The sequence below is a fragment of the Callorhinus ursinus genome, unplaced genomic scaffold (assembly GCF_003265705.2).
Source record: "Callorhinus ursinus isolate GAN/ISIS: 27379988/994484 unplaced genomic scaffold, GSC_fseal_2.0 scaffold4, whole genome shotgun sequence".
NCBI lineage: Eukaryota > Metazoa > Chordata > Mammalia > Carnivora > Otariidae > Callorhinus > Callorhinus ursinus.
This window is the reverse complement of record NW_027397066.1, coordinates 45,973,772-45,995,677: the sequence shown is the minus strand read 5'-3', so window position 1 is coordinate 45,995,677 and position 21,906 is coordinate 45,973,772. Positions and strand designations below refer to the sequence as shown.

At 37.1% G+C, this 21,906-nt stretch overlaps 1 long non-coding RNA gene across 2 annotated transcripts in view; it reads right to left on the bottom strand.

Moving 5' to 3' along the window:
- Window positions 1-14,228: 14,228 nt before the first annotated feature.
- The window catches only part of LOC112836030 (uncharacterized), a 120,815-nt gene continuing 113,137 nt past the window's right edge, over window positions 14,229-21,906 (bottom strand). For both annotated transcript variants that reach the window (XR_012377720.1, XR_012377721.1), the window contains exon 4: window positions 14,229-14,312. This is a non-coding gene — a long non-coding RNA (uncharacterized lncRNA). The remainder of the gene's footprint in view (window positions 14,313-21,906) is intronic.

Below are 21,906 nucleotides of genomic sequence, written 5' to 3'. Positions count from 1 at the left end.
CCAAATAGTATTGCCATATATATTACATTTGTTAATGTACAGCCAAGTCCTTAGAATAGGGCCCAGCATATGGCTCTCAGTTCATGTTAGATATTATTTGTATTCAAAATCCTACTGCCTACTGCATTGCCTTCTCAGTCTTTCTCTTCTTTTTAAGCTTCCATCTCTGACTCGCCACCTTCCCTTTGCTCTGGAACACTCAGGCCTATGTCCTCCCTTTGAGTCACATCTCCCCTTGCTTTCCCTACAATTTTAGACTCCAGAAATAGTCACATCAACAGGAATATTCTATGTTGTTAATTATTTGGGGAGCCCTGCTGCTCCCTGGGCTTGGAGTGACTCTCCCTGATCTTTCTTTGGTGATAAATTCAACCTCCAAATCCCACTCTAGAAATTATGTAATCTGTTCAGTCTTCACTTATCCCTCTTGTCCCCAGATTGACTTCCTCCATATCATATTCCCTCATATCATAAATATTCCTTTATATTTCTAACACTCTACCTAGTTAATTTTTCACATGTATATTCCTTAGGAAATACTCAATGAGTATTTGTTGCCTTGAATAGTAGATACTCAATATAGTTTTGTTGACTGATTGATTTGTAGTCAAATAAACAAAAGAGGCTTATGATTTTAAAACAGAAAAAATAGAAAAATTGGATTTCAAAGATGTAAAGGAGAGAATTTTGTCTAACCCCTTGGTTTTACGTCCAAAAATATTATGTAATTTGCTGAGGAAAGAAGAATGGTAATAATATCAGGTAAGAAGTATTGTGTACTATGCTCCAGGCACTTTGCTAAGTATTTTACGTACTTTACCTTACTTAATTTTCTTAACAACTCTCTGAAGTAGACAGTGTCACCATATCTACTTTAGAGTTCTCATGCCTTCCCAACCCCCCCCCCCCCAGTTGCAGGAGGAAACTGAAATATAAAGGGTATATTAGTTGCTAGGGCTAACTTAACAAAGTACCAAAAAATAGAGGGGCCGAAACAACAGAAATGTATTGTCTCACAATTCTGGAGGCTAGATGTTCGAGATCAATGTGTCAGGAGGGTTGGTTTCTACTGAGTGTTGTAAAGGAGAATCCTCAAGGAAAGTAGACTCCTATCTCCCAGTTTCTGTGGGAAGCCTTGTCCCAAGCTGCAAAACTACCTGTTGTCATAAAGATATGAAAAGTTTGTTTTCCTTCTGGATAAAACCAACTAGCTAACACAGACAGTCACTCCAATTACCAGGTAAAGTTAGCAGGAACTCTGGGTGACAAAAGGTGCCGTCAAGTCCTCCTATTTGACTAGTCATTGTTTATCTTGAAAATGTGTGTGCAATGGGGTATATCTACTTGGTTATACAAAAGGGTGAGGGTTTCTTTCTGTTTTTGCAATCTCTTAGCCGATTGTCTGTGATGCACATCACATTCTAGTTTAAATCACATTCGATAATAACACTGTTTTCTTTTCATAATACCTCTGTGGAAGGGTTCTTGACCACAAAGAAAAGTTTCTTTTAAGTTCTATTTCCCCAACTGTCCCTCTGTATCCAAATTTTCCTCTTTCTATAAGAACATCAGTCATATTGGATCAATCACCTCATCTTAACTAATTACATCTTCAGTGACCCTATTTCCAAGTGAGGTCACATTGTGACGTACTTGGGGTTAGAACACATGATTTGGAGGAAGGGTTCAGAAGCAATTCAACCCATAAAAGAATAACTGATTTATCCCAAGCTTAATTTGTAAGTGAAAGAACCACAGTATGTGAATGACATATATCTCCTACTAGTACTTGGAAGCGCTATATGTACTTATTCCAAGCACTTTTCCCACTGTGTAGAAACCCAAAAATAAAATGACCAGATTTCACACAAGAGCAGACTCACTCAAAATGAACTGCAATTCCAGCCACAGCTTCCTAATTGGTATTTTGCTGACGAAGAAATGCTATTCATCACTCATTCTTTTACTCTCAGACTCACAAAGAACTAGATCATCAGTGGAAGCAGTTTCAAACACAAAATACATTTGTAGATCTTTTAATATGAATTTAAGATGACATTGCATGAAAGTGCTTTAGAAAAACAGCAAGCTCTTGTTTCTTTTGTTTGTTTATTTTTTAGAAAAATAACTGCCTAGTAAATTGCATATGGGTTCATAATCTTGTGATTATAGGTGCAATTTTTACTAGCCAGAGACTTTAAAAGAAAAAGAAAACAAAGGCAAAGAGCTCCCTGCTTCCCAGTCACAGCCTCTGTTTCAAGTCCAATGATCTCCTTTTTCCTTCTCAATTTTTTAAAAGTCCTGCAACTCTTTCATTACAACATCTCTGCCATACAAAACCATCTGAACATGAATTATTTCTAATTCTTAATAAGACTTCCAAATGAAAAAAATGTGTTTATGGCCTTTATTGTTGCATTTCATCTATTCTCGGGCCAGACTTCACTGCTGGTTTCTTCTTTATTGGTACAGGAAAAGTTTATTGCATAATTCATAGCCCATTAATGATCTGGCAACCAACAAAACTCTTAAGGCACTGCAAAAATAGCCATGTCCACTAAACAGAGAGATTAACTGTGCTTGGATGCTGTGAACAGCTGTGCAGGGAAAATAGGTAGATCCAGGAGGAACATGCTTAAGCAAAGAAACTAAATTCACAATTCCATCTTCTTCATTAGAAAGAGAATTTTCTCTTAAGTATTTTCCTACTTAGGACAATCTAAGAAGCCCAATATTTCCCATACATTCCATAAGCACAGAAATATGTACTTGATGGTTAACAAATACCTCTTTACATGAAAACATAAATCTTCTATTTCTGTCCGTGGAAATAAAATTGTGAGCATTCTCCAATTAATTCAGGTGATTGGATAGATCACCATTTAAGATATGACATCAGTAAAGTCCATCAGCTGTTCTGTATATATCTATATCTACACCTCTCTCTCTCTCTCTTTCTCTCTCTCTCTCTCTCTCTCTATATATATATAATGTAGTCAGTAAACAGCATCATGAGGTGAAATTTATATTTTTCAGTTTTTAGCCATTCCTTATGGGCCCTTCCACCTAAGTATTTCATTTTTCATAGAAATGGATATAATGATTCTGCCAGCTTTCAATAATATTCTTCCTACCAGAGCAAGTTCATCCCAGCATAGATGATACTGCTTGCATGAACTATTGGACAATCAATCTCAGATCACTCTCTGTACCACCAGGTCTTACCCTGTTTCTGGGGTAATTTTCTCCAGCTGTGTTGCTGATACAGGTAATACAGCAAGCATTTATAAAATATTTGAAATCTTTCTTTTTTAGTTGAAGTCATGTTCAGAGTTTTCTCTAAGTCAACTCTGGGGACCTTTGACATATTGTGTACTTTCTAAAATAATTTAGAAGTTCTGGGGTTTTACTTTCATAAAGTAAGTTGTTGGACTTCAACAGAGAAAAAAGAAAGAAAGCTGATTGTTTCAGTTACATTCAGACACTCACATAGGCCATACATACTAGGTTTGCAAAGCAGAAAACCATGAAGTAATGTCTGAAACTTTTTTTTTCCTAAGAGTGGCACTGTGACTTATAAGTAGCCTTTCTTTTTCAAATCCTTTAAGTTTACATCTTAAGTACCTTCCCGTTGCAAGTCTTTGATGGAAGTACTATATGCATCTGTCCCAACAGTACTTCTCCAAGCTTATGTCCCATCACACCAATTCGAGAAGCCGGCAGCTATACTAGGCTAACTTCTTTACAACACTTAAATATGGACCATTTGTTGTTTCCTTTCAGCTATTTATTGCGGGACTCTTACCACCTACCACCTAGAATCCCTTCCTTTGGCTCGATGACCTTTTAAATTCCTTAATACTTAAAAAAAAAAAAAGTCCCAGTTTCTCCATGTCATCATGTTAATATCTTTCTTTTCTGCATTCCTACAGAATAGAAAGTAAGAGAAGGAAGAGATGTAATGGATACCCTAGAACCACACCCTCATTTTATAGGAAAAGATTCTAAGCTGTGTCCATGACTCATTCATATGAGTCATGATTTTAGAATACTTCCAAATCCCTCGAGGATCCTCCAGCAAAAAGATAATCCAATATTATCATTATATCATGTCTTAGAGGTCAAGAAGTAGCACTTATGTTGCTTTTGTTCAATCAACTAGTCGATCAACCAATAGGTATAAAATGAAAATCTACTATTTACTGGTATTGTATCAGGTACTATAGGAAATACCAAGAAGTACATATATGATGTCTCTCCTCTAACACTTGCAGGTTATTTGACAGATATAAGAATAACTAATGTAAGATGTGAAAAGAATTATAAGAGTGAAGATGGAAGGCCACTGTGGTCCAGAGAAGGGCTTCAAAGAGAGATGGACCCAGATGAATCTTGAGTTATGGGTTGAAAATGGCCAGAAATGAGAAAATACTAATAATAAAGACAGGAAAATGATGAAGTATAAAGTCTGCTTGAAGAACATACTTGCTTTAAAGTTAATACGAACAAGTAGAAAAGAATAGGTTTTAAAAGTTAGCCATCGGTCCTATTGTGAAATAGCTTCAATTCCAGTTTTAGAGGCCTAGTCTTAATCTTGAGAATGGATAATATGATGTGGTAAATGAAACCTTAAGTTTTTGAATACAAAAACATGGCCAGAAGGAAATAATGATTTTGGGGGGTGGGGGGTATTAAAAATGTATAACTATCTAGAATGACTTGTTGCAGAGTTATCCCATAACTCAATTTATGGTGATAATCCAGATGTGAAAGAACAGTGAGGGTAGGAAATATTAAGCAAACAAAAACAAACACACAACAACAGTGGCTTATGTAAGATAAATGATCTTTGCATGGTATTATGCATACAGTGTGTTTCCCAAACTTTCTAGATGACAGCGTTAATAAATAAGCTTCAGTCAAAAAGACAGTTCAAGGAAGTTGTATCAAGAGAAGTTCCCCAGGGCGCCTGGGTGACTCAGATGGTTAAGCATCTGCCTTCGGCTCAGGTCATGATCCCAGAGTCCTGGGATCGAGTCCCGCATCAGGCTCCCTGCTCCTTGGGAGCCTGCTTCTCCCTCTGCCTCTCTCTCTCTCTCTCTCTGTCTGTCTCTCATGAATAAATAAAAATAAAATCTTTAAAAAAAAAAAAAGAGAGAAGTTCCCCAGCCTTACTTGTAATTGAATCTAATGTTTACAGAATATTAGAGCAGACCTTTGCCCAACAGGGATATCATACTTCATCCTAGGTAGGGCTGGATTTAGCTAAAATGGCTTTGGGCACCCTGGAGGCACTAAGTTCTTAAAAGCAGCAATGGGACTTTTCTTTGTGTGTCCTATGCAGTTAAGTTTTCTAAGTCTATTATTAGTTGGAATAATACTATCAAAATCCAGAGTAGTTCATGAGGATTAAATGGTATAATGAAAATAGTACAATTAGCTCACTGACAGAAACAGAATATTTGTCCAGTAATAGTAGGTGGTCTGTTTTATACAAAGAAAATAAAGGAACCAATACTGAACGTCGAAAAAGGAATTGCAAAAGTTGAATGCCTTTATTAAGTAGGAGACAAATCAGATAACAATAAGGCTATAGGAGCTGATTTAGAGATGTGCACAGGGCAAATCTCTCACTATTAAAACTGGAAGCTGTACAGGGGCGCCTGGGTGGCTCAGTTGTTAAGCGTCTGTCTTCGGCTCAGGTCATGATCTCAGGGTCCTGGGATCGAGCCCCGCATCGGGCTCCCTGCTCAGCGGGAAGCCTGCTTCTCCCTCTCTCACTCCCCCTGCTTGTGTTCCCTCTCTCGCTGTGTCTCTCTCTGTCAAATAAATAAATAAAATCTTTAAAAAATAAAAAAAAACCTGGAAGCTGTGCAATATACAGTTTAGAAATACTCCATGATTATGTTAAAAAATACTTAGGGATAGTTTGATATCATCATTTCTTGATTCCTTTATTTGCATAAGCACACTCACAGAATAATAATGATAATGCTGTACAATTTAAGACAGTTAGATTTTTTCTCTTTTCTTAGTGTAATTCCAATTTCTACTTGTAGGACTCCAAACTGCCTATAGACAGGCCCGTGATTGGTACACACAGAATCAATTGCACATATATTTTGATAATATTATACTATGCATACATAAAATAAAAAAGATAACTTGCTAATATCAGCAGTTTTAGAAGCTATAGCATGGGTTTAGAGAAACCAAAACATACTACAAGTAAACATACCTTTAGAGACTGCATGCTCTAATCCACTTCTATTGAAAGAACGGTAGGAAAGAAGAGTGGATTTCATCTAAGAGTTTTCTTTCATACTTAGACAAATGTTTAATAAACTTGATATAGTATATAAAGCAATAATGATGATACAGGTTATATAGGTAAAGCATGTAAGTGATGTTATATAAATATGCTTAATATTTTCTCAAAACCTTAAAAATATGACAAAAGTATTAAAATAATTGCCATGTTGTGTCTTTCTCTCATATTCTGCATTCTACTGAGATGATCATAAAAACACTGAAATAGATTCAAAGTATTAGTAGTGCTGAAATTCTTGGACGAAGCATAGAATAGCACTTGTAAGTATGGACTTTGGAGCTAGGCAGGAATGGGTCTAAGTCCCAGGTATGTCTTTACTAACTCCATTACCTTAGGCAAATAGATGGAATGCTTTCACCTTGCATCATGTTAACATTATAATTGATGTTCTAAGAACCATTATTTTAATTAAAAATGAAACACTAAAGCAATAATACTATCATGATTATGTACCATTTTCTGTAATTTCTAATCAATGCAGTAACATATGAAATGCAAATGAGATAACTAATACAAATCAACAGAAAGTAAAAGAATACAAGAATTGCCAGGCAAATCAATTGAAGCCTATCGCCCTCCAAAAGGCTGTAATTTGTTATCTGATAAACTTGGCAACACAAATCAATGAAAAAGATAAGGTTACTAAATTGGGAAAATTGGTAACATATATAACATTTTTTAACCAAATATGTTTCAAGTGAATTAAAGAGGCAGAAAAAAAATATTGAAAAAAGAAAATGCAATAAACATATTTTTAAATCTCTCAATCAGAAAATATTTTTTAAGGATAATGGAATAAAACATGCAGGTCAGTGAATCCCTGGGTCCCTACAGCATTTTAGTGCCTTTTAGTTATATCCCACTTCAATTCTGAAAATTAAGGAAAAGCAAAAACCGTGGATAGCAAAATGATTAAGTGTACTGACCCAGAAGCACACCTTTGCTATGTCTTATAGCTGTGCAACCTTCCTCTTCCTCAGTTTCTTCATCTGTAAAATGGGGATCATGATAGTACCTACTGCATCGGTTTCTTTTTGAAATAAGAGATCACTTATAACAATGTTTGGCAAGTTGTAAGTACTAAGTAAATGCTAAGCAGCTATTATTATCATTTTATTATATATACACACAAAATCACACCTAAAAGAAAACATGATGGTATCATGAAATAATAAATACCAATAAATAAATAAAGAGTGGGGATGTAGGAAATCCAGCAATTTGACTCAATGGATATAACAAAATGATCCTCTCTCTTATGTTGGTAGGGCTTCCAATTTATCTCTACACTCTCAGCCAACCCAAAAAATAAAAATCAAGATTTACATACCTATTACCCACAAGTTAAAAATTAAAAATTGTTCTGAAGTAGCATTATTTTTAACTCTAAAGTCACTCAGGGATTTCTGCCCTGTACCATATGCCCCTTCAGATTCAGTCATTTCTTTTTTTGTTGTTTAATAATTTAAAAAAGATTTTTTTATTATTAAAAGAAACTAAGATTGCTTTTTTTAAGATTTCTTATTTTGTATTATTATGTTCAGTTAGCCAGCATATCATACATCATTAGTTTTTGATGTAGTGTTCAATGATTCATTAGTTGCATATAACACCCAGGGCTCATCACAACAGGTGCCCTCCTTAATACCCATCACCCGGTTACCCCATCCCCCCCCTTCTGTAACCCTCAGTTTGGTTCCTGGAGTCCAGAGTCTCTCATGATTTGCCTCACTCTCTGATTTCTTCCCATTCAGTTTTTACTCCTTTCCCTTGTGGTCCTCTGCACTATTCCTTATGTTCCACATATGAGTGAAACCATCTGGTAGTTGTCTTTCTCTGCTTGACTTATTTCACCTAGCATGATCCCCTCCAGTCCCATCCATGTTGATGCAAATAGTAGGTATTCATCCTTTCTGATGGCTGAGTCATATTCCATTGTATATATGGACCACATCTTCTTTATCTGTTCATCTGTTGAAGGGCATCTTTGCTCTTTCCACAGTTTGGCTATTGCGGACATTGCTGCTATGAACATCGGGGTGCATGCGGCCCCTCTTTTCACCACATCTGTGTCTTTGGGGTAAATTCCCAGTAGTGAAATTGCTGGGTCATAGGGTAGCTCTATTTTTAACGTCTTAAGATTCAGTCATTTCAACATCACAGTCCTTACATAAGCCCTTGCTACCGTTTAAACAGCAATGGCATGGTACTTCCCATCAATTATAAGTTTATTTCTCTTGGTGGATTTGAATGTTTTCCAACTCCATTATTTTAGTTTTCTTCTATCAGCATTCCTGATACACAGGAGAAAGCCAGCAGAGCTTCTCATTGAATCTGATGTAGAGGCCAACCCCTCTGCCTGGTACGGGAGGCCCCACCTGTCACTCCTCTCCACCACGATACACTCTGAGTTCAGGCCATTAAGATCGGATTGACATCCTATCCTCTCTGTGTTTCCAGTTCACTCACTGTTTGGAACCTCACAAAAAAAAATGTCCCTTTCTTTATCAGAAATGTTTCTCCCCGATCCAACTAGCTATCTCATAATCATGCCTCAAACATCAAGTTCCCTCCTCTGAGAAGTCTCTTCTGACTTCCTCAAGCCGAGGGAGATGCGACTCTTCTATCTCCCACAGCTCTCTGCAGAGACATCTTCCGTGCCACAGATAACATCCAGTCACCACTTATGTAACTTTCCCAAGAGACTCCTTTATCTGCATAAGCACACTCACAGAATAATAATGATAATGCTCTTTGCCAGCAACTTCTGCACATTCTTTTCTCCACATAGAAACTCATGTGCATGCTTGTTCAGTATTCGTCAAAACAATTATTGAGTGAGAAAGTGAGTCTGTGTGAGTATGGGACATGAATGGAAACTAAACTGTGGAAGGAATGAATGTCTCTCTTCCTGATTTTCTCCCACTAATTTCCTCTCGCTCATTTGATGGATGTCTTCTAGTGATATTGCAGATTTGGGATTCAGGTAAAATTTTTTTTAAATATTCAAGGACAGTTGAAAATCCCAGGCAAGAAAATGGGATAGAAACCTCCCCACTGTACTTGAACTAATGTTGTGGCTATTTAATGGTGAGGCATTTAACACAATGGGATTTTAAAGAGAGCCAATTCTAAAGTGCTTCATCTGAATGATGCAATTAGTTTAAGATGTTCAAAACTAAATTATAACGAAAATATTGTATTAGTCATGAAAAAACTGCCAATCATCTCTGTGATTTACAAAAAAACCCAGTTATTTTTGAAATATGGCATTTAACTACCACACTTTCATGAGATTAAATAATTCACTCAAAGTGGCAGCTTTTAATTGGCACAATTTTCAGTTGCAACCCCTTGTTCCATTTTAGCAATGCCCCATCACTTCTCTAAATTACTTATATGTGACTTTAATTCCCACTCTACTTAAATAAATTTGGAATGCTACCATTGTGATAGAAGAAAATGTCAACCTTTTATACAAAACCGCATACCTGGTCTGCTGAATTGTTACGTGTCTACATTAGACCATGGTCCATGATGATATCCTGTATGTATTTAGAAAGATGACTATTAGACATGCAAATAGTGTACATCTTATTCCTGTTAAAAAAAAAAAAGTAAAGTCAATTATCTAGTGATTTTTAAGTGCATTTGGATACCAGAAGGACTGGTGATGTGGAAAAAATAAAAATCAGACCGGCGAGAGACCAAGTGACCCTTGGAGAAGTAGGAGAACTCAGAATAATTGTACGCCAGCGGACCCAGATGAGCTCGAAGTTCTGGGCCCCGGGGCAACGGCCTTATAGGGCTTTTATAGGGGACTGCAGGCAGTCAGGTTCCAAGGGCTATGCTGACTGCTGGTAGATGGGTTTGAACTGGGGGAGCGGGGGCTGCTTTAGGCGGGAACTGTAGTGCAGGGAGCCTGTGGTGGGAAGCCTGTTTACAGAAGCAGAAACACCTGGTTATCTCTTGCTCCCAGTAGGGCTTCTGGTTATCTCTAGCTTATAGTTAGTAACTTTCCATCTTCTGGGGCCTCCTGCCCTGGGCCTGCTCTGGGTAATTTTCCTCTTCAAAAGGATTGCTGATACCTGGACTGGAAGAATCAGAAAAGCAATCACGATGGTATGAATGAAGCATTTAAACAGTTAACATTTCTTGCACTGGCAGTGAACAACTGGTAAGAATTATGTTAGAGCTATCATATTTGAGCAGACAGACGTCTTTGTGAAAAGTACCTTTAGACATAATATGTCCACCGAGAGCTCCTATGTAGCTGGTCACTGTACCGCCCTCATCTTTTGAGACACACTCTTTATCCAGTATTCTCTCTTTTCCCATAAATACTATGGTAATTATCAAAAAATAAATTTCAATTCTGAATCCAGATAGTTCAGGTCGGCCAATGATTCACCCTTTCCTCCAAAGCATCTGAATTTCTTAGTATTTAAGTCACTCTGCAACATCTCTGGAAGCTATTGACTTCCCTCCAACCCAATTTAAATCTGTGAGGCCCAGACACCAACAATGCTCTCCTGCAATCATGCTTTAAGCGTTTTCTGTATTTATTCTTGAACTTCTCCAATATACTCTCTACTGAAGATCTAGGGAAATTTTAAAGATACTTAAGTCAGTCATGTCACTCATCTACTTAATAACTGGAGTGAATTTCTACTGCCATACAGGGTAATAGGCAAAATCCTTTCATACCTTCTAAGACCTCAGTATTCTGGCCCCTGCCTAAATCTTTCACTTCAATTCGATTCCACAGTCTGTCTCATACTCGTTGCCCCAAAAACCCTTCCTCAGTTCTTTAATATTGTGATCTTTCCTATCCTAGAGTTTTGCCTGCCCTAGCCTGGAATTTTCTTCCCACTCTGTCCTTCACTTGAAAACTTTTATTAAATTTCAGGTCTCACCTTAAATGTCACTTCTTCAGAGACTGCCAGTCTTTTACATACATCTATATTTTGCATTGCTTCTTACCACATGTATCTCACTTTAATAATTCCTTAGATATCTGTCTCCTGCCTGAAATCTAAAACTCTGGGATGACAGAAGCCATGTCTGTCATGTTCAGTGTTATATCCCTTCTCTAATCTTAGGGCCTAACAAAATATAGACCAGGCACAGTGGGCTGCCTCTGAGCAGGAATGGATTGAACATCAACACCCCAGTTCCACTGAAGTTCATTGCACCAAAATCTGATTGCACTGAGTCAAAATCCAAGGTCAAGACAACCTGAGGACATCCTCACAGATGTCAGTCTACAACAGAAGGCAATGGTGTGCCACATGCCCCAACAACCTGACTTAATATAACAGAGAAAAAGAAAGAATAAAATGATTTTAAGATTAAAAATAATTCAGTTTAAAAGTCAGAATGAAAATGTTATGACTTGAAGTGGAAAACAACCTTAGGCATTGTCTGACACAACCTCCTAAATAATAATAATAATAAATTCTATCATATTTCCCCCTTTTTCATCCTTCTAATGGTGTTCCACCTTCTAAAAACAACAACAACAACAAAACAAAAACAAAGAACAAAAACCTGTGTTGCTAAAATCCCTGGGGATTGGGGCCTCATGGAGACAAAGGAATCCCTCTGTTTTTAGAGAAGAAGACAGAGGCCTTAGGGAAGAAATTCTCCTAGGCAAGTGTTCCTTGGCGAGGTCAGCTGCAAACCTCACTTCTTCCTCACCCCACGTTTTACTCTCCCATGTCTTTTCCCTTCTATTCCCTCTCCCATTATTCATCTCTCCCTCTACTTCTCTAGCTCTTTATCTCTATATTACCCTCTTCAATATAGGTAATCTTCTTTAATCAAAATCACTTCTTCAATTAAAACATAGCTTTTATTTCTACTTATGGGGCTTAAAAATAAAAGACAATGACAAAAGTAGGAGAAAAATGGTGAATTAGGGGCAGAAAGATATGTGGAAGAAATTTCACCCTGGGCACTCTACCCGATTCCTCTGTAAATTGGATCATATGTAAGAATGGTGAGGAGTGGGTGGCAGACAGCAAGCCCTAAAGGGATGCAGGAAGTGAAATGTGCTTAAACATCTGCTTTGCATTCAAGTATAAGCTATAATGGATTATACTGAGCCCATTGAATGAAAGGTAATAAAGGAATTGACAGTCAATCTATAACTACACAGATCATAAGATAACTAATATTTCTTCTAAGTATTTAATTTGAAACCTTAATACACCATTTCAGAAAAGACGTTAGGTCTTTCCTGCAAACCAGTTACATTGGAGTGGCATGAATTACTAGTTATTGTTTTTAACATTTCACACTCGTAATATCCTGCATTCACATTCACAGAGAACTGAAGGGCTGAAGAACCTTCCGAGATCAGCAGAGAAAATTGCTTCACCATCAGAGAGATGGCATCTCCTCTGAGGAAGGAACTGGCAGCTCTTTAACAACGCATAATGCCTTGTGACATTCTACAGGGGGTTTGAAAGCTGAATTCGAGCTCCGTTATATCACACTCAATAGTTAGTCCCTACCACATGGATTTTTTTTTTTTTTACTCTGAGCCTAACTTCTTATAAATAAGGCAGCTTATTACTCTGCCCTTTTGTCAGGTGTCAGGAGCTTTACTGATTTATGTTTTGGAAGTATGTCCAGCTGATTCTCCCTTATAAGATGTAAGAAAATAGAAAAAGAGGTAATTATGAAGACAGGGTCTCTGCACATGGTTCTACCTTTTCAAAGTGTGATCTCCTGCAAATCCCTTGAATTCTGTCTTAGGTTGATTAGAAAAAGTTAGATATTAGTATTTTTGTCTACCAGAGATTGTCTAGGTGCATATACCATGAAATCAGTACAGGTTACTTTTGTGTTGAGAAAATTAATTTATTCAACAGATTTTCATCATGGTTCCACACTTCCAAAAGTTAGGAATATAGCTATAAACAAAATGAAATTCTTGTCCTCCTGTAGTTTATACTGAAGTGGGGGCAGATAGACAATAAACAAACAAATGTCAGAATAAGAGGAAAAAAAACTGACAATGGTGGGAAGTGGCTGTTTTATAGAAAGTGGTCTGGGTGGTATTTCTGACAAAATGACATTTTAGCAGACTTGAAGGCAGTAAGACTATGAGTCATGTTAGTGTCTACGGAAGAGTGTCATACACAATGCATAAATTAAAGGAGCAGCAAGGAGGCCAGTATTCTTAGCTAAGAGAGAGCAAGAGCAAAGGGAGAATATCAGAAGATGAAGTCAGAGAAGTGTCAAGTGTCTGAGGAGGATAAAGTCTATAGGCCATGAAAAGGTTTGGATAGGGCACAGGAATGACAGAGTCTCATTTACGTTTTAACAAGATCACTCTGGGGGCGCCTGGGTGGCTCAGTCGTTTAGCGTCTGCCTTCGGCTCAGGTCATGATCCCAGGGTCCTGAGATTGAGCCCCGCATCGGGCTCCCTGCTCAGCGGGAAGCCTGCTTCTCCCTCTCCCACTCCCCCTGCTTGTGTTCCCTCTCTTGCTGTATCTCTCTCTGTCAAATAAATAAATAAAATAGTTAAAAAAAAAAAACAAAAAACAGAATCACTCTGGCTAACCAGTAGAGAATAGACTACAATGCAAGGTTGGAAGTAGGGAGACTAATTTAGGAGTCCATAGCAGAAGCTCTGCAAAGAGATGATGGTGCTTTGAATTATGACTTAAGACAGTATACAGAGTATGATATTCAAAAAGGAAAAACGTTCAGTGGAAAGCTTATCATAACTCACTCAAAGAGTTGACTATGGAAAACATAGTCATTCCTATCAAAATGGAAAGATTTAAAAATTTCACCTGTGATATCTATCACACTGGGAATGTGTAACTTAGCTTTATTATGTCATAGTCTACCAGTTGTTTGGTGACTTTTTTGCAATTTAGGGAAAAACTTGGAGTTTTCCCTTTTCCATCCATCGGTAGAGTCCTCTCCTTCAAAAACCAGCTCTTTCTTCTTTCACAGCATAAATCTAAACACACAAACAAGACATACACACAGAGATAAATGCACCGCATACACAAAACCATCCAATCCTTACCGTATGACCAACAACTTTACTTTTCATAGAAAGATACTTCATGTATTTTTTAGGATAAAAATGTTATAGCATTTTAAGGAACACACTGAAGCAGTATCAAATTTGTAAAAATACATACAGCATTCATGACTGAGCATGTCATAAATTTATTAATATATGTGCATAATTTATTCATACATGTGACAGCTATTTTTGATTACATATTATGTACTAAGTGGTTTCTGAGATATAAATAAATAGACATTACAGTGAACAATTGGCTATAATTATAAACAAATTCAATGTTTGACTATATTTAACCATTTTTATTTTTCCCATAAATATTAACATATTCCTGGCTTTTTCAATGTGTTAATGTGATATGATATGTGTCTTTTTCCTCAGAGGCAAAAGCGGTAAACCAGAAATACTAAGGAATTGAGAAATACTCAAGAATTGGGAGATACTGTCTTTTCTTCTCCTTTGGTTACATTTTCTTTTTCTCTCATTGATTCTCAGGACTCCATTTCAAGAATTCACAAAGCTTTCTTTACTTGGGTTGGGAGGTTAATGAATTTCTTGTATCCAGAAATCCATGAAATTATAAGTAAACTTTAGCAATTAGTACATGTGTTAGAGAAAAAAAGAAACCCAATACAAACTTTTTTAAGTGAAAAAGGGAATTTCTTAGCTCATGCTAACAAAAATCAATGAGTACAGCTGGCTTCAAGAAATTCTTGTTCCTGAGGCACAAAGGACGTTAGGGCTCTGTCTTTTCCTTACTTTCAGAACAGACATTTGAAAAGTGGCAGAAATTATCTTCCACTTGCTCAAGACTCACATCTTGCCACTTGAGAATCTGAGGGAAAGAGGGTACCATCCCAATAGCTCAGGAGAAAGTTCCATGGAGGGCTGTGATGAATAATTTTATGTGTTAACTTGATTGAGCTAAGATATGCCCAGATAGGTGGCAAAACATTACTTCCGGATGTATGTGTGAGAGTGTTTCTGGAAGAGATTAGCATTCAAATTGATATACTCAGTAAAGAAAATAATCCTCAATAAATACAGTGGGCTATCTACTCTCCCTGAATAGAAGAAAAAATGTGGAGAAAGGGTGAACTGGCTCTCTGATTGAGTTGGGACCTCTCCTGCCCTCAGATTTCATCACTCCTGGTTCTTGGGCCTTTGGACTCCAACTGGGACTTACATCATTGGCTCCCCTGGTTCTCATAACTTTGAGTTTGAACTGGAACAACACCATCAACTTTCCCGTGCCTCCGCATTGCAGAAGGTAGATTGTGAGGCTTCTCAGCCTCCATATTACATGGAGCCATTCGCTCAAAATATATCTTTTTCTATATATCTCTAAAGGTCCTATTTGTTTTGTTTCTCTGGAGAACTCTGGCTAATAAAAGGAATATATTGGGTTTGGCTTAGGTCATGTACCCATACCTTATTGAATTACTGAGGTGAGAGAGATGGCATAGCTGAAGGATCAGGACTGGGTAACATGTTTAGGCCTTGTTAAAGATTTTATTATGGTAAGAACACTTCAAATAATATCTAGTCTTCTAACAAATTTTTAGGTATGCAATGCAGTATTGTTGATTATAGGTACAATGTTGTATAACAGATCTCTAAAATGTATTCATCTTGCTTTAACTGTAACTTTATGCCTGTGGATTAGTAACTCTCCATTTTCTACAACCCCCACATCCCAGACCCTGGCAACCACCATTCCAGTCATTGATTCTATGAATTTGACTATTTTTGGATGCTTCTTATATATAAGTGGAATCACGTAATAGTTATCTTTCTGTGACCAGCTTATTTCATTTAGCATAAAGTATTTAAGATTCTTCCATGTTGCCTTTTGCAGAATTTTTTTTTCTTTTTTAAGGCTGAATATTATTTCATTTTATGTACAAGCAAATTTTCTTTATTCATTCATCTTTTGATCAATATTTAAGTTTTTTCCATATCTTGACTATTGTGCCTAGTGCTATAATGAACATGGAAGTGATAATAACAGTTTGAGATCCTAATTTCAATTCTTTTGGATGTATAACCAGAAGTGACGTTGCTGGCTAATATGGTAGCTTTATTTTAATTTTTTTGAGGCACTTCCATACTGTTTTCATAATGGCTACATCATTTTGCAATTCTACTAACAGTGTGCAAGAGCATGCAATTGGCATCCTTGCCAATACATGCTATCTTTCGTCTTTTTGATAATAGCCACCCCAACAGGAGTGAGGTGATATCTCATTGTGGTTTTGATTTGCATTTCCCTGATGATGAATAAAGCTGAGCATTTTTTCATATACCTGTTGACCATTTGTATGTCTTCTTTAGAGAAATGGCTATTCAAGCTCTGAGTCCATTTCTTAATTGGGTTAACAATCAGTTTTTTGCTGTTGAGTTGTAGGAGCTCTTTATATATTTTAAAGATTAACCTCTTATCAGATGTATGATTAGCAAATATTTTCTCCCATTTGGTAGGGAGAAAATTCCTTTTCTTTCTGTTGTTATGTCCAGTCTTTTTCATTTGGGGTATAGGGTAAGCTCCACAATTAAGTGGGTTCCACCACTGAAGGGGGGAAATTTTACCCTAAGAAATGAGGAGTGATACGGCCACTAAAAGCAACAGATCAACCCTAAGTGCATATGTGCATGTTTATAAGCAGAGAAAGGAATTTCTTCAGATTGTAACAAGAGTCCATGATGCAGCCCCCCCCCCAATTTAAATAGCGTTGCACTGAGCATAGAGTTGTATTGGAGGCACAGAGAAAAGAAAATCACCAAGAATGAAAAAGCAGGTATTTTCAATGTCAGTTAGATTTTGACCAGCATGAATTTTCTTTTGTCAAATAACCATAATTTAGCATCAGAGGACTTAGTCAAGTTCTTATAGAAATGGAGACCAGAAATGTTCAGAGCCTAAATCATGTGGTGAATATAAACTCAGCTTCTGGTGCGTGACTTTGTTGTTATTTTTCTTTTTTGTAACTTGTAGGTCTTTACAATCACGACACATGGTATATAATCACAAAGAGATGTTATATCCCACTTTCTCTCATTTAGTCCAGTAAATTCTTCACCTCCTCTTGGATGAAAACTCAGGCAGTGCCATGACTTATGTGGTAACTCCTAGACCATAAGAGCAAGGTTACTTTAAATCATCAAATACAGTGGGACTTGGGAAGTTAGAATGTCTATAGTAATTAAAACTCTGATCTTCATTTAATTTTCCTTAAAGTCCTGGCTCCATTTTCATGTCTAAGGATTTTTTGATGTGCATCTAGCATGCATCTGTGGTAATGTATGTAGATTGTTAAAAAAAGAAATCCTGAATGGACCCAACATAAAACACAACCAGATCACTGAACAAGCAAGACTAGGGGAATCCAATCCCAAAGCTGCTTTATTTTCTTCTTCCCTGGCCTTTTATCTTTATTCAAGAAAGCTAGCTTTTCCTACCTTGGGTAAAATTTACTTACTGTTCAAAACAGATAATTTAAGGGGCTTCTGGGTGACTCAGTCGGTTGAGTCCAACCTTTGGTTCCTGATCAGGTCATGATCTAGGGTCATGAGATCAAGACCTTCATGGGGCTCTGTGCTCAGTGGGGAGTCTGCTGGAGATTCTCTCTCCCTCTGCCCCTTTCCCCAAGTCCAATTTACCGCACTAAACACACCCCCACACTCAGACACTTGCTCTCTCAAAATAAATAAGTAAATCTTAAATAAATGAATAAATAAATAAATAAAACAAAAAAAAACTTAGATAATTGAATATTTCTTTAAAGCAACAAAACATAGACATGATTCATATCTTAGCATATCCAGACTAATATAATAATACAAGATTCTACTTTCATTCAAAGTTACAGCTACTCTGCTCCATGCTAGGGCCTACAGCAGAAAGATAACAGAGCCAATGAAGAAGGCATATTCGGCTTATTTTTTTCCCTCCTTCTCATCTTCCACTATATGCTAACCACTGTTTCTCAATTATCTGAAATTGGAGCCTAGGGAATGAAAGGTATTCATTAGGGAAGGGAATATTTGCACTTGATTGTTACTGTCATAGCTGGTTCTAAATTCTCTGAACCTGGCTGCTATTTAAAGTTGACTTTTTTTCTTGTGTGGGCCCGTTTGTTTGTCCTGCCACAACCATTAAGGCCCTGTCACCTGCAGTATCCCTGACTTGGGCCAGGCACCTTATGTCACTTCCTCCTTCAGAGTCTGGCAATTCACATCCAATCTTTTTTGTGCTGAGTTTGTTTGCTCCTCTAGGCAACCCACTTGGTCAGGGCTTGAAATAATTTTACTCGAGTTTGATCTTACCATTGTCCACATCGGCTGCAAGTGATACACTCACTCATCCTTAGCCCTCCTCTGCTCAGGGAATTCAGACCCATCCCCCAGAGCCATTTCCCTGACCATTAGGTAGATGGATGCAGACACCAGTCCATGGTATTCTTTATTCCTGCTCTTTCGATGAGGAGGGCACAGGCCATGCTCCCCTCTACACTTGGATTAGAAGGTGAGGCCAATGATAGTTATGTGGAGAACAAAGGCAAAAGAAATGTAGATAAAATTAAATTTCCTTATAACCTGCAGCCCACTGACAAATACTGGAGGCAGGCAGAGTACAAATTTCCTCCAAGAATTCCCAATCTTAATGTCAATGCTTTGCTAGAGAGAAAAACCTTAGCTTGATAATAGCCAGGCCTCCAGGATCCTGTAAGTCTTCTTTAACATATGAAAATCCTTGGGGAAACTTTGTCTTCACCTCCCCCAACTCCAAAGTATATAATCAGTCACTCCTGACAATCTCAGTGCAGCTCTTTCTGCCCAAGAGTTCTGTCCCCTTGTTGTAATAAAAACACCTTTTTGTACCAAAAATGTCTCAAGAATTCTTTCTTGGCTGTAGGCTCATAGACCCAAACTTCAAACCACATCAGTAGAGCCTTTCCAAGGAAATTCTTTCTCAACGTCCACTAACCTGACCCTTGATCTACCAATTTTGGCAAGGGATCATGTAATTGATTCTCAAATATTTCCTTCAAAATTTTGCATTTTCTGCTCTTCATTTTGGCATATCATGTTTATTTGATTTTGGTGACTCAATCAAATGTTCTAATTTAACAATTGGTTAAAATATTATTTGCTATTTTCAAATACTTGTCATTTTGTGTTCAGTAACATAATGATTCTAAATTAACTGAAGTAGAAAAATTCCTGTAGGATTCCAGGAATCACAGTGTTTAGATATTTATTCCAGTTATGATGTGGTTTGAAGTGGTGAAGTTCAGAGCTGATGGCCAAGAAAGAATTCTTGAGATGTCTTTGGTGCCAAAAGGTGGTTTTTATTAAAGGATGGGGACAGGACCTGTGGGCAGAAAGATCCGCACTGGGGTGGTGAGGCATGGCTGATCATATACTTTGTAGTTGAGGGAGGTAAAGACAAAGGGAAGTTTCCAAAAGAACGTATGTTAAAGAAGACTTACAGGATATTGGAGACCTGGCTATTGTCAGGCTAAAGTTGTTTTTCCCTATAGCAAAGCATTAACATTAAGACAGTTGGAATTTTTTGGAGGAATGTCATACTTTGCCCGCCTCAAGTATTGGTCAATGGGCTGCAGGTTATAAGAAAATTTAATTTTATCTACATTTCCTTCTTGCTTTTTTTCTCCACATCAGTTACAGTGTCCATTTACTCTAAAATTGTTCAATAAGAATGACTATATATCATGAATAATTGTTTCATCTTCCCCTTAGGTGGATATATTTGTCTCATGGATTTAACCTTTCTCTGGAATATTTATGGTTGTTGCTCTCCTCCAAGTCATAATACAGAGTCCATAAACATACACACGATCCATTTCATCCTGCTCACCTTAAATGGAACTTTCCTGCACATGGACATTGCCCCTCACTTACGGCATATGCCCATCCCCAAAGTAGCCCAGACAACCTTACCCTTGATTTGCCTGCTACTTCTAATCCTCTTATCTCCCCATCTTAGCTCCTGGCAACAACTTTGTTCAAAAGACTTTATGAAGGAGCTACCCAGGATCCTGTGGTTATGGAGGTGTGATTTGACTTCCAGGGGCCCACATCCTGGCATTCTCATCAGTGCCTCAGGCACATCAATTAAAAGGGATTGAAACACAAAGAGCCAACTCTTGTCATCTAATAGGGTGCTTGTGTGCCTTTCTCCTGGCAGTATTAATTGCTATCACAAGACCTAGGGATCTGTTACAAGTTAGCTATTTATTTGATAGCATCCATTTGATTAAGAGGTATTTATTTTTATCTTGAAAGCAGAGTGCAATTTTTAAAGTGAATCTGTCCCTTCACTCTTTAACTAAAATAGGGAATGATTCCTTCTTCTCATTCCATCAATCAAAGCATCACAAACAAAGCTTTGATGGATGAGCAGCCAAGATGGATTAGAATTATGTCATTATTAGAAAATGTCTCATCATCACTTTTCCAAGTGTGTATCAGTTATAGAGTCTAGAATTTAGATGTAATAGCCAGGAAAACATCTTCTTGTCCACACCCTTCACACAGATTTGCACCTTTAGCAGTTCACTCTTTCTTTGCTTTGTCCTTAATGGTTGTGATTTTTATACCATTGTCCAACCTAAATAATTGTTTGTGCTTCCTCTAAAGACATTCCTTTTGACAGTCTTCTTAATCATACTGCTGGATTCCTCCAGTACTTTCTAATACGGAGCAACCAACTGAAACTGAAGCGGAGAGAACATTTCACCCCACATCCAAACAATTGTCACTCATGCTAGTTGACATTGAGTCTCATTTTACTGTTTGAAGAATAAGTCATGCAATTACTATACACTGTCTCATAATATTTTACTAAAATGCTTCCAAACTGTATGATACAATAAAATTCCTTCGTACTCCACCTGCCAATATTTCCCTTACTTAAAAGAAAAGCCAATAAATGAACCATTCATTGTAATGCCCTCCTTAGGAAGGCAGCAAAGCCTGATGGTGTTTATGAAAGTTGAGCCATAGTGAAAAGTAAATGAGTTTTTGAGTCAAAGAGAATTGTTACATCTTTGATGCTTTTGACACCTTCTCTTTGCAAATTCTAAAGCACACTTATTTTATTACTGACATTTTTGATATCTGAAAATTAATATACGAATATCCAGCATGATTGAGAAATTAGATTTAGCACATTGAAGTTAATGATAAGGAAAAAAAATGTTTTTCTTGCAGAACTCAGTATTAGTAATATACTATATTCTTAAATGTTTTTCAAACTGGACAGTATGTACATTGTATCCCTTTGGTAAAGATGAGTGAAATGCAAAATGTTGATCTCTCTTCAGTGCCTGGAGGAAATTTTAGAGGAAAAGCAAAGAAAAGTTATACCAAAATTTCATTAAAGTGGAAATTATGGCATAGAAAAGAACATTTTCTTTCTGCTTTGATAGAATTTTATTTAATAATATTGAAAGTATTATTTTTATAACAAGAAAATATAGAAGCTATAAAATAGAAC